The following is a 6,000-nucleotide window of genomic DNA, read 5'->3' as shown; positions in this document are numbered from 1 at the left end:
CTGAGAATACATGAATTTCATTGAAAATGTATGAAATATCATCAGTGAATCCCAGGCTTGCAGCATTCATTTAAAATGACTAAGAAAGACTTTTCCCAGCATTTTTTCCTGGGGACATAAGTCAGAGTCAGTTTGAGTTATGATAAATACTAGTATTAATTGCAGAGGCTTGTATGCCAGGGCAGATGAATAAAAATGCATTTGCTGAATGCTGGGAGCGAGAGTAACAGATGAGTAAATTACTTTTAAAATTTGCATTCAGCTTTAAAAAAGAAGTCTTTATATTAGCACCATCTGTGTTGGCTGCAGCCTGTCTGGCATGGAGGGATGTGTCTGTGCAGCGCTGGAGATGAGGGTCTCCTCAGCTTGGAGCTGCTGGGAAACCCCTGAGCCTGAAACGGAGTCCTTTCCCTCTCCAATGTCAAGGCACAAGACCTGTCCTCCCATCCACATCCTTCCCAAACCACGCAGTTCCTGAGGAGGGGACTGTGGGGACCTGTGTGGGCTCGTGGCTTTGGTGAGCATGGCTGTGGAGCCTGGGCTGTGTCCCCCAAGGGAACCTGCATCTCCCTGTGCTGCCAGAGCTGCAGCTCTGGCCCAGGCTACACTGCCAAGTGTTTCAATCAAGTGTTTTAATCATGACAGCCTAAAGCATGATCTTATTATTAATTTCATATCAAAATTATATTCCCATTTTATATGCTGAATGTAAATTACAGAGGGGAAAATACACAGATAAGCTTTTCTATCAGGCAAATATCCTTGAAAAAGTAAAATCAATTAAACTCTATCCCAGAACATTTCTACCAGTTATAGCTGCTGCATCATGCAGAGCAGACTCCTGGTTCTCTGTGTGTCCCACAGCACAGGCAGGGCACTGGCCTGGCAGCACGGCGCCGTTTCTGCTGCTGTCCCTGCTGTCCCACCAGCAATGGTCACTGCCTACAGCACACCACCATGGGACCAGGTGCCTTGGCACATGTCTTTGGAAGCACACAAGGTCCTAATTGCCTGTCATTGCTTTGGTTTTCAAATATTATTTCCTTGAATCTCACAAGGTGTTGATAATTTGCTGATTACCTCTTCACCTCAAAGAAAATAGAGGGCAAATTAGAAATGTGAGTTGAGCATCAGTTTCAAAAAAAATCACACAAGGAACAGGAGTTCAGCATTCAGAACAGAACAGGTAAGGACTGGCAGATTGGAGGCAGTGACTGTTACTGTGACTGACTGGGATGTCATGCATCATATTTATGGGGGTGATGTAATACTCCCAACTTTCCTTTTTTTGGTAGCTGTGCCACCCTTCTGTGCATTTCAGTACCTGCAATGTTAATGCTGTGTTCTCTCACGAGGATGAAGGTGAGCACTGGGGGGAAGGTGGCAGACTCTGCACAGGCTCATTGGGCTGGGGGCTCTCATCTCAGCCCAGGGGCTGCCTGTGACTCCTCCACTGTGCAGGGAAAAACCCAAAAGGCACTCACAACTGCGCTCACACCCACTTTTATTTATTCTGTCATAGAGGGGCCTGAAGCCATTGCTGACATCTGCCTTCTGTGGCCTGTAGATGTTTAATGCAGAGAAATATTCAGCTGCTAAACACTAGTAAACAAGAATAAACAGCTTTGATTGCTATCATGCTCCACTCCAAGGCAGAATGCACCAGAGCACACATGTTCTGTATTCAGAATTTGACACATGTTTCAAAATCAATTATAAAGACAGCTAAAAGAGGAAACATTTGGTTTTTTTTCTGGGCACTCTAATTAACAGGAGAATTAATTGTTTGTCACCTGGGTTCAAAAGCAGAAGAACAGCCAGTAGAAAGTAATCAGCTCTTATAATAGTTTCAGTTCATATTTTAGAAATGTTTTCCCACAGATAAAGGAAAAGCATGCTGTGGTATTATTAGTGTATAATCTTCTCAGCTTGTCCTGTTAGTGGCTACAGTTGGTCAAAATTTGTAATAATGATTTGAAAGAATGAATAAATGCTTTTCCTATCCCTCCAAACACTTCCAGTCTCTGATAAGGTCTCTGTTAGCCACTGACCTGTTTTCATTCAGTGCTTCTCATCCTCAGTGTCAAACAGGAGCAGCTCAGAGGGGCACCAGCAGCCCAGGAAGCTGTCGGGCCATGCAGGAGAGACCCCTGCTTCCACAAGGTGGGGGGGGGGATGCTGGGGAGGCTTTTCCTCCAGCATCAGAAAAAAAGTGACTTCCAGGCTTACCTTTTCTTACTTAGGCTTTAAGGAGGAGGAAACTGAGATGAAATTTGATCAGTGATTTCCCCCAGATCTCATCTGGGGGAAATTATGTACACGGTGGTAGAGCATGGTGGCAATTGTAAACTATTTTGTTTTTTTCTGGGATTAATCAGGAGGGGACCTGGTACTTTGATTCACATCCAGGACAGTGGGGAAAGCAGCTGCTGGCTGACAGGGACAGGGGTCTGGACCAAGTCCTGAGCTTTTCCCAAACCCTTCAGCACCAGCCCTGTGGGTGCTGGTACACAGGCAGGACGTGTGCTGTGCTCCATCCCATCTCACCCAGGACAAAACAGCTGCTCCACAGATCCCTGCACGGCTCAGCCTTGCACCTTCCCTAACACAGTGCTGCACTGGAAGGATTTTTATCTTAAGGCCTGCTGGTTTCCTCATCCCCTTCAGGGACTTGAGAGTCCCTTGAGAGCTGGCAAGGGGGTGTCTGGTCCCGAGCTGCCCCTGAGACCACTGGCTGCCAGGGCTTGTCTCTGTTCTCTCTGAGATGCCAGAGCAACTTGCTCTGTTTTATACTGAGGAGGCTTTGGCATCAGTTGATAGAAATGATTAAATGCTCATCACCAATTATTTTTAATTATTTAGTGAGAGATTTCATCTGAGCTGATGACACTGCTCTTGCCTCTGCAAGTCACAGATGTGCTGGCTCCTAAGAGAGTGAATATTAATAAATGTTCTGGCACTTGCAAAAAAAAAAAAAATCTGAAGCATTGGTAAAGCTGAAGAAAGACTTGAGAGATATTGAAAGTAATTATTAATGAAAACCACTGATGAATGAAATCAGTGCCTTGAGTGATAAGAAAAAACATGCAGGTTGATGTGGAAGGGGCCATGGCAGAGCAGAGCCCATGCTCCCTCCTTGCTCTGGGGAGTAGCAAAGAGCTCAAGTATGTGAAGTCCTTAATCTACCAATAAAGGTATGACTTGCTGTGAAACCTTCCACACTTAGGCAGGATTTTGTGAGCATCTGACAAGGCACGTGGTCCTCTAAAAGGTGCTGAAACAGAAAAGGGCATTAGTAAGTCAGCCAGAAGAGCCTGTTTGCCAGGTAAGGCATTCCTAGTGCCCCAGCTGTGCCACAGCTCTCAGCTCACCAGAGACCTCCCCAGACTGCAGAGCAGGGACTGTCCTGCCATGATGCACAGCCTAGCAGGCACATCACCTGGGACAGGTAGATCCCACTCCAGGCACATCCAGGGCAGAAGTGAATGGAGGAGGGAGGATGCTGCCCTGGGGTCATCTTTGCAGCACAGGGAAGAGAAGTGGCAGGTTGAGTTCAGCAGAGGTGATTTCTAATACAAACAGAACTTTTTTTTGTTACGGCTGTTTAAAAATAATAATCTGATGTTTTATATGTTTATTTCAAAGGTCAAATATTTTTGGAAAATAATCCTGCAAGCAGCTGGTCACACATCCTTCCATATGAGTATTTCGTAGAGAGTGGCCACCACTGGAGGCTGTGGGAAGCAGACCCACAGGGAGACCCTCAGGGCATGTCTTGGCCCCCTGCGTGGCCTGGCCACAGCACAGTGAGAGCACTGTGGCCGTTGTTTGGCTGTGTGTTAGGTCAAACCACTTGCCAGCTGCTATGGCAGTAGCCTGGCTGCTACAGAATCATCGTTCCCATCAGCATCTTCCATCCACCTCTCTTGCTATGCGCAGCGTGTTCCTCCCTCCTACCAAAGGGAAGTTAGTCTCAGAGTCCATCAGAATATAAAGCCACTAACGCCTCCAGCATTTCAGTTAGACACTTCTGCAGAAATCGATGTTTTATGCAATGTGCTCTGTCATGGAAGAGCTCAGAAAAGATTAGTTACTCACTGTAGGAGGAAGGCACTGCCAGGCACTGCTGCAGATGCCTCTCTGCCAGGCAGAGCCCATGGCAATGGCACTGCTGGCCCCACAGGGAGGCTGGGGCCACAGGGCACAGCCTGACACAGCAGGGCTGAGCACAGCTGGGTGCTACATACCATGCTGCTGGTTACTCCCACGTGCCCCGGCATCCCCAGGGTCCTGCTCCTCAGAGCTAGCAAGTGTCTAGAGTCTAACCCCCTGATTGCTCCACTCTCAAGTGGTTCTCTCCTCTCCCTCTCTTCCTCCTCCCAGCTGAGTGCCACTGCTCACCTGTGGCCACGAAGACACAAGCCTTCAGCACAGAGTAGGGAACTGGTAATGAGAAAGGGTGTAAATGCAGGTTTGGAGTGATGCTGCCCTGAGGTGGAAAATCAGCATCTGCCTGCCCAGTCAAACATCACAGTTTATTATGCTGCTGCCCAATACTTTCTGGCACGGTGGGTGTTTCAGATGATGATTCTCCACCCAAGGTATTTGCCTGAGGCTTTCCCAGCCCCAAGATCTTCTCCCAGCCACCTGGTTGGCATTGCAGTGGGTGTGGAGGTAATTTAACTTCACCAGAGTATTCCCAGCTTCTTTGCTCTCCTGGCACAGCCTCACAGGGAAAACCAACAGTGACTGTGATGGGAAGGGCTGAACTGAACTGTTGTGTATCTTCTCAATGGAGCGATAACAGTGCAACAAAACAAACCCCACAGGATGGGATTGTGTGCTGTCCTGGATCTCTTGGGTGCTGCCGCTCTCTGCTGACACAGATTCCCCATCCCAGCTGCTCCAGCAGAGCCCAGGTTGGGATCACTGCCAGGCTGGAAACAGCGAGGGAACCAGGAGAGGAGCACAAATCAGTGAATGGGCTGGTTATTCATCAGCAGCAAACACTGAACAGCACTGCTCTGCAGAGGCAGCAGAGGAGATGTTTTTCTGCAGGACATTGTAAATCTGTGCACATTTTCACTTCTAGCACTGTCTCCCTTTCTCAGTCCTTTCCTCTCTTGTTCTCTCTCTGCCCTCTCCCTTCTTTCCTATTGCAATGCCTTTCCCAAGCAAGATTTTTCTGTGAATTAGGTTTTAATGCCTCCTCACAAGAGGCAGTTTTTCATATTTTATACCTCCATCAATTAAGATTTCTCACTTATCACCAGTAAAACCAGAGTTTTGATTCAATATTATCCAGCAGCTCTAAGCACATAGTTTGTATTAATTTCAGGGCCTCATTATATGCCAGTGGTATTTATATGGGCTTATATATCAAATATATGGTGTATATTTGACAGTGTATTTGTATATACTGTGTATAAGCAGAGACTTTCAGAACAAATGCCAGACAAAGGAGCCATAAAAAAAGAAAACGGAAGAAATTCCCTCACTTGGTCCAGCCACAGAATACTTACTGAGGCCCTTCATGAAGGTCATGGGGAAAATGGTGGGCAAGGGACATTTCAGGGACCAGGAGAATAGCAGGATCAAGCCTGATGCTCCGAAGCAGGAGAGCCAGGAGGTTCAAAAGCTCATGGAGTGAGACTCACTGCACAGTGCTGTCTGCTCTTGTGGACAAGCCATGGGGAGAAGGAACTGATGCACCAGTATGTTCTCCATGTTCAGTTACTGCTGAGCAGCTCTCTAACATCCCCCACCAAGGGGCTGGGAGTGGGCAAGGTCCTAGCAGGGGACATGACTAGTCAGCTCAGAGATAAAAGCTGAGGGAGAAAGGAGGAATGGGGATGGCATTTGTTATTCTACAATGTTTGCCTTCTGGAGCAGCCTCTACGTGTGCTGAAGCCCTGCTTCCCAGGAGGTGTCTGAATATTGGTTGCTGGTGGGAAGTAGAGATTTACTTTTCCTCTTTGCTTATGCATGGACAAACTTTTG

Source organism: Motacilla alba, chromosome 5, assembly GCF_015832195.1.
Source record: "Motacilla alba alba isolate MOTALB_02 chromosome 5, Motacilla_alba_V1.0_pri, whole genome shotgun sequence".
In the NCBI taxonomy this organism is placed as follows: Eukaryota; Metazoa; Chordata; class Aves; order Passeriformes; family Motacillidae; genus Motacilla; species Motacilla alba.
Note: the sequence above shows the minus strand (reverse complement) of the source record.